Source organism: Psammomys obesus, unplaced genomic scaffold, assembly GCF_907164565.1.
Source record: "Psammomys obesus unplaced genomic scaffold, mPsaObe1.curated_primary_1811, whole genome shotgun sequence".
NCBI lineage: Eukaryota > Metazoa > Chordata > Mammalia > Rodentia > Muridae > Psammomys > Psammomys obesus.
In genome coordinates this window covers 34,163,596-34,172,130 of record NW_026591086.1, presented here as the reverse complement: position 1 = coordinate 34,172,130, position 8,535 = coordinate 34,163,596, and positions in this window count along the sequence as shown.

The window sequence follows — 8,535 nt, the reverse complement described above, 5'->3', positions numbered from 1 at the left end:
AAAGTTGGTTAATTTTCTGTAAGCAATTTACATATTTTTTACCTTGGCTTAGACTTCACTTATTGTGTTAATTATATACATACAAGACCCTTATGTAAGTCCCTCCCTTAGGTTCGTATTACCTGGCTGAATGGGCTCTGTCAATAAGAGTGTCACAGTCATGGTATCTCTTCACAGCAATAGAAACCACAAACTAAGGCAGTGAGAAAGCATGAACTTAAGATACAGGGAATCAAACTACTGACTGCTTATTGCTTGACATGGAATATAAGACCAAAATTATTTAGAAAAAGATTACATATATCTGAAATAAGAGTCTATTTACTGCAAAAAGTATTATTATGATACTCTTAGGAAAGCCAATTTCCAAATTTCAATTTCTTTATTTTGAGTCATATATACACATATTTATACTGCTTAGAAGATACTATGCATAAAACTACTGGTAGTAAATAGATTAGCTGACTATAAAGAGGGCTACTATTTCAACTTATCCACACATGCTCTTTTAAACCCAAAGGAATGGGCTACTCTTAATATCTATTTAGTAATGTCTTTTATTTAACTTTTATCTATTTTGATAATTAACATTGATAAATATTACAATATCCATTTTCCATTTCCTTTTGTGAAACTCACATTGTGCAGTGCTATAGTTTGTATAGCATTTCACCTATTCATTCACTCAGTACTAAATATTGTAACCACATGGCCCATAAATTTTCCTTGATCCCATTTGTCTCTACAGAAGGTAAAAGTACCTTCTTGACAATAGCTTATGTGTGACTATAGAGGAAAAATATCCATGTTTCCTGCCACCCAATATTTCCTAATATGTAATTCTCTATGAGAAATTATCAAATGCCATATTTTGTTTTGAATCAATGAATATTTATTGGATTTCAAACTATTTGAATGCTTATGTTTCTGAATTCTCAGTCAGCTTTTTCAACATCTAACTTTTCTTAATTATGCAGAACTTTATCCATTTATGCTTCATTTTAGCCTGCCTGGTTCTGTGTTGCTGAGAAAACCACTGTACATGAATTTAGATGCCATCCTTCATATATTACCTGTTTTAGTTTGCTTTCCATTACTGTAATGAAAGAAAAGGGTTTGTATGTCTTGCTCTTCCCAATCACAGCCCATTCGTTAAGGAAACCAGGGCCGGAACTTAAGGAAGGAAAATGAAGACCAAAACTGAAGCAGAGACCACAAAGAGACTGGCTTGCTCTCCATGGCCTGCACAGTCTACATTCTTATCCATGACTGCCCGCCCCGCTGTGGCACTGCTCCTTAAGGCCTGGGTCCTGTAACATCAAATGTTAATCAAGTAAATGCACTGTATACTTGCCTGCAGGCATTCTGAACGGGATATTTTCTTAATTGAGGCCCCTCTTACTTGATGATGTTAGCTGTCTTAAGTACACAAGAAACTAACCGCCACATCATCTTCATCCGATAGTATTCTTGTGATATATGTAAATATTTGATTTGTTGAATTGAATGAATACATAACTAGAATAAACTGCCAAATACAGTTTAATAATAAATGGCTAATTTGCATTTACTTTTAAAACAGGTTTTGTTTTATTATCAATGGGTGTAATAAAGCACCTATTCACTTATTGAATACTATAAAAATTTCAGGAGGACTGCAAGGGAAATGACAAAACTATTGATATGCCTTGACTTCCTGCAAAATAGAGTAATAAAAAGTTTATTATTCTGTCAATTACTTCCAAACAATGAGCATTGTTTTCTTGAACTGGGGTATGTGCACTTTAAGATTTCTAATGCAACCTGACACTAAGTAACAGTAAATGACAGAATAGTAACTAAATGACACACTGCTGTTGCCACATACACCGAAACTGGTTCACCAATATAATGCAAGACCCAGATTTCATTTTATCCAATATGACGCTTAATATTATTACTGCGTTAGACTAATAGGGAAAAAAATTTCTGTGAGCCAGTATGCCAATATAGATCTGCAACATTTAAGAGCCGGAGTGTACGTATCCGTGCATGTATCTTTATGCATATTCAACCCAGTTCATTTAACAAAGTGACATACACTTTAAAGCCCCTTTTTTACAAAATTTATTGTCATATTTTTTTTTTTTTTGCACAGCAAATTCATGTGCCTTTGTTCGTGTTACTGATGTGTATTTATGCAGGATTTCTAAGAATGCACCATGTACCCGTGTCATCTGAGCTTCTTTTGTGCACTGAGTTGACAGATTTGAGACAGAGTTGGGAACCTGAATGCTTAATATGCCACTGTAGCATGCATCAATCAGCTGGCAGCTAACAGTAGGGCTGCTGACCTACAGAATATGCTATGAGAATAAAGCAAACCCTTAAAAGAGAATAATTGGCTTAAAACCCTTACAAAACAAAATAAAGATAAGAAAACACATAGAAAACAACAGACTACTGAAATTACTGCTAAGAATAGAATAAATTGTGACAGAGTTTGCTGAGATACCCAGAAAAATTATATACCTCTATCCAGGATACTGAAAGGTTTCCCTGATTTAGAAGGAAGAATACTCTAATTTACAGAACGATTATTAATGCAGGCTACACTTGATAAATGCGTGGCAGGTTGTCAGAATATATCTATTCTTCACGTAGCAGAAGCTGGTTGTATCATTTCATACTAGCTTGATATTTTCATGAAAAATATTATGCAATACAGTGCAGTTCTTGAAATTCCTTTAGAATTGGAACTGTAATAACTATATAAAAGAATATTTTAAGGTTATTTTTCTTTTTTTAGTTAGTTGTCTTATATATGTCCAGGCAATAATGAAATTACACTTTGATTTTTTTTTAAATAATGCCATTTGGGATATACTCTATTATATATTTTGTAATGAAACAATTTTTTCATTTTCTGTAGACTGCCTCCCTTTCTGACACTTTATCTGTTTCTTTTGTCTTTTCTTCTTACATTTAAAAGAAGTAAAAATATTTAAAATATTACATACAAGAGAACAGATAATAGGTAAAATGCAAACTCTGACTTTCAAGTGTAAAGCTGAATTTTTGCTAAAACCTTAAAAACGTATAGTGTTATCAATCTATGTGAATTTTACTCAGCCTGGACTTTTTGTTTTATCACTTTCCTTCAGTAATAACAAATGTTTAATTAAAATATATCAATACTAAGACTTTTTGTGAACATACCAAGCTATACAATAACTCATATTTTAAACATAACTGTAATAAGCATACAGAATATTTAATCTGTCTCTCACATATTTACCTTCTCCAGTATTTGGGTCAAGATGATATAACATTAACAAAATTCAAGAAAGGTGAACTCACTATCCATTGCTGCAAATCAACCCTTTGTCATAAAGGCAGGAAACTCATCAATTCTGCTGATTTTATTTTGAAGAATAGTTACAGAATCATCAATCACAGGAGCTAATGAAGCATGACAATAGCAATACATTCTTCTCAAAAGGATAAATCTCCTGCTGTGAAGACATTGAAGTACATTAAATAAGACCTACCTCCACTGAAATCTCTGTTGTTATATCATGTCTTAAGTTTGTAGTTTGTTCTATTTTTCTCTCTTTTTGATTCTTTATTATTATTATTATTTACAAATTTTCACTTTGTAGCCCAGTTGTAGGCCCCTCCCTCATCTCCTACTGTTCCCATCCTTCCTCCCTCATCCTCCCTTACCCCTTTTCCTTCGTCCATTGATAGGGGAAATCCTCCAGCCCTATTGTCTGACCCTAGTCTACCAGGTCCCATCAGGATTCCCTGGATCCTCTTCCTCTGTGGGCTGGCTAGCAGGGCTCAGGGAATTATTGCAGAGACTAATGCATCAACCAAAGACCATGTAGAGAGAGGACAAAGACACCCTTCTCAGATGAAGTCCATAGACAGCTCAGTCTCAATGTGGGTTCTCTAGTAAGAGAAGAGACAGTCTCTGACATGAACTCTGTTGCCTGCTCCTTGATCACTTCTCCCTGGTGCAGTGATTTAAAAGAATCTTGACTGATTCTAGAACACAGCTACTTGTGCTAACAGTCTTCTTGAATGAAAGTTGTTTTCAATAAGAAAAAAGATATGCACACAGACTGTTTCGGACATATGTTTGGGTACTGTACTGTGATGCTATAAAATAATATGCACATAAGTAAGATGTAAGCCCATCCTGTACTAAAAGTCTAAGTAGACCTTTAGCAAATAAGCTACAGTAGCATCTTCTAGTCAAATGGTTGGGACATTTCTATAGTACCCATAATGAGCACACTTTATTGATAGGCTTAGTTTTTAAGAACTAAAAGTTTTATATTGCATGTGGTAGCAACTAAAAAATATCACAACAACAACAAAAATATCACTGATTATAGAACAAGTTAGTATACCACAAATGATAAAATAACTGAGTAATTCCAGCAGTTACTCTACCTCTCATCAAGAGAAAAACAAAGAAGTTTCAAACATATTGTGATAATGTAACAGTAAAATATTATTATTTAGTTTTGAAGGAAGTAGGCAATGTAAATTAGCTAAATACTCATCTTTGTATAGATTCAAAGAAATACTGTAAAACTTAAACACATTTCTCAGAATAATAAGCATTTAACAACACTTGCTTCTAGAAATATCACCAAAGAAACAATGATTGAGTGAAAGAGTGAATACAGAACGGAGTAGGAAATGTAGACCTTAATTTATAAGACTTCTTTATTAGTTTACTTTAAGCACTATGTACCACTTTATAAATTTGACAGTGGATCAATTATATAATGCTGGTAAAATGTTATTTCAAATTATAGCGATTATTTCACAAATGATGCTAATTATATTGCAGGTTATTTTACAGAGGCAAAATATTTATAAGGATGAAAAAAGTCACACTCAAAGCATTGCAAGCTGATTCCCTAGATTGATACATCATGCTTTCATGCAAGAATACTTCTCAAACAGCTTTTCTTAAATTATTACCTGAAGCTGCCCCTCTCATGACTCATTTTACAAAACAACTCTCCAAAAGTGTATTGAGAGAAACAGTAGAAGCAAACTCAAGTATATCAAACTAAAATACTTTACTTTGACAATTAAAATACTTTAATTGTCTTGTGAAAGAAAATTAAAATCATTCACACTATAATCTTCTATGAATATTTTTAAAAGCACTTGCCATGATAACCTTAGTATATTTTTGCTTCATTTTATTAAATTGATTGGATATGGATATGGACATATATATATGAATATATATTGAATGGAAATGAATATATATTCTGAATAACATTAACAGTTAAGATTGTTTGTTAGTTACTGCAAAATTCATGATGGAACCTAGACATTCTCACTTTCTAATCAAACATTCAGCCAAAATTGTGGCATATTCAAAGCTACTATATTATTACATTTAGCTTCATTAATTTTTATTTTGTTTTTTTATTTTATTAATTACACTTTATTCACTTTGTATCTCCCCATAAGGCCCTCCCTCCTCCTCTTCTGATCTCACCCTCCCTCCCCCTTCTTCACACATGCCCCTCCCTAAGTCCACTGATAGGGGAGGTCCTCCTCTACTTCCTTCTGATCTTAGTCTATCAGATTTCATCAGGAGTGGCTGCATTGTTATCTTCTGTGGCCTGGTAAGGCTGCTCCCCCGTCAGGGGGAGGATTTTATTCCTATACCCTGATAAAGTATTAACTTTTATGAGATTCCTGGATGTGTAGATAGGTGGGTCTCTGATTCCTGGGCCTATTTTCTGGCTCATTTCTTCCTTTTAGTTTATCTCTGATGTGATAGTTTTTGTTTTATATTATTGTATTATATTTCATTATATTTTTTAAGAATCCAGGAAATCATGATGAAACTTAACAAGCTATGGGAAGATGGCAATAAGAGAGAACTCCTCCTTTCAGTGGACTAAGACAAGGGGATTGGGAGAAGAGGGAGAGAGAGTGGGACTGGAGGAATTTAAGGAAGGGGCTTTAATTGTGAATAAATTGTGAAAAAAATTAAAAAGTAAAAAAATCAATGAATAAATGAATGAACACATAGCCACGAGGGTAAAGAATAACAACAGAATAATATGATCAAAATATACTTAAATTTAAAAATCGTTGCTAATACCATTCATGTAGTTCTGGTTCTAGATTACCTCACTCTGGATAATCTTTTTTTTTCATATTTTTTTATTTTATTTTTCTTTTTAGTTACATTTTGTTAACTCTGTGTCCCAGCTGTATCCGGCTCCCTCATTCCCTCCCCAACCCCACACTCCTTCCCTGGTCTCCTCCCTGCCCCTTTCCAAGTCCACTGATAGGGGAGGACCTCCTCCCCTTTCATCTGACCCTGTTTTATCAGGTATCTTCAGGGCTGGCTGCAAAGTCCTCCTCTGTGGCCTAACAGACTGCTCCTCCCCTGGGGGGGGGGGGTGTCAAATAGCCTGCCCTTGAGATCCTGTTAGAAATAGTCCGTGTTCCCCTTACTTTGGAAAACTACTTGGTTACTGAGCTACCACAGGCCACATCCGAGCAGAAGTTCTAGGTTATATCCATAGATGGTCCTTGGTTGAGTGTCAGTCTCAGAAAAGACCCTGTGCCCAGATATATTTGGTCCTTGTAGAGCTCCTATCCTTTCCATATCATACTAACTTCCCTTCTTTCATATGATTCCCTGCACTCTGCCGAGGGTTTGGTTATGAGTCTTAGTGTCTGCTTTGAAACACTGCTAGGTAGAGTCTTTCAGATGCCTTTTGTGATAGACTCCTGTCATAAGTTCAATGCACATCCCATTTGTCTTTCTAAATGAGGATTAATCACCTTCGCCTGTGTCCACTTTCTTGATTATCTTCTTTAGGTGTGTAGATTTCATTATGTTTATCTTGTCTTGTAGGTCTATATAAGCGAGTATATACCAAGTTTGTCTTTCTCCTTCTGGGATACTTCACTCAGAATGATCTTTTCTAGATCCCACCACTTGCCTGCAAATTTCATGATTTCCTCCTTTTTGATTGCTGAGTAGTATTCCATTGTGTAAAAATACCACAATTTCTGTATCCATTCCTCCGTTGATGGACATCTGGGTTGTTTCCAAGTTCTGGCTATTACAAATAAAGCTGCTACGAACATGGTTGAACAAATGTCCTTGTTGTGTACTTGAGCAAATTTTGGGTATATACCTAGGAGTGGTATAGCTGGGTCTTGAGGTAGCACTACTCCTAGTTGTTTGAGAAAGCGCCAGATTGACTTCCAGAGTGGTTGAACCAGTTTACATTCCCACCAGCAATGGAGGAGGGTTCCCTTTTCTCCACAACCTCTCCAGCATGTGCTATCACTTGAGTTTTTCATCTTGGCCATTCTGATGGGTGTAAGGTGAAATCTCAGGGTCGTTTTGATTTGCATTTCCCTAATGGCTAATGAGGTTGAGCATTTCTTTAAGTGTTTCTCTGCCATTCGACGTAATCTTTTCTAGTTTTGTACATCTGCCTGCAAATTTCATGATTTCCTTGTTTTTATTTTTTTTAATACTTTGTATTTTTTATATTAATCACAGGTTATTTATTTTGTATCCAAGCTGTAGCCCTCTCCCTCATTCCCTCCCAACCCTATCCAACCTCCCTCATCTCCTCCCTGTCCCCTTCCAAGTCCACTGATAGGGGAGCTCCTCCTCCTCTTCCATCTGACCCTAGCTTATCAGGTAGCTTCAGGAGTGGCTGCAATGTCCTCCTCTGTGGCCCAGCAAGGCTGCTCCTCCCTCAGGGTGGGGGTGGCGGGGGGAGGTCAAAGAGCCAGCCATTGAGTTCATGTCAGAAATAGTTCCTCTTCCCCTTACTAGGGTACACACTTGGATACTAAGCTACCATGGGCTACATCCCAGCATGGGTTCTAGGTTATATCCATACATGGTCCTTGGTTGGAGAAACAGTCCCATAAAACACCTCTGTGCCTTGATGTACTTGTTCCTTGTGTAGCTCCTGTCCTTTCCAAGTCATACTAACTCTCCCTTCTTTCATATGCTTCCCTGCACTTGGCTGAAGGTTTGGTTATGAGTCTCAGCATCTGCTTTGATACACTGCTAGGTAGAGTATTTCAGAGGCCCTCTGTGGTAGGGTCCTGTCCTGTTACATATTTTCTCTTAATTCTAATGTCCATTTCCTTTATCTTTCTAAGTGAGGATTGATCATCTTACCTTGGGTCTTCTTTCTTCTTTAGGTGTGCAGATTTTAGTATGTTTGTCTTATCTTATAGGTCTAGTACAGAGAGATGCAAATCGAAATGACACTGAGATTTCACCTTATACCCATCAGAACGGCTAATATCAAAAACTCAAGGGACAACACATGCTGGAGAAGTTGTGGAGAACGGGGAACCCTCCTCCATTGCTCATGGGAATGTAGACTTGTACAACCACTTTGGAAATCAATCTGGCACTTTCTCAGACAATTAGGAAGAGTGCTTCCTTAAGATCCAGCTATACCACTCCTAGACATATATACAAAAAATGCTCAAGTACACAACAAGGACACTTGCTCAACC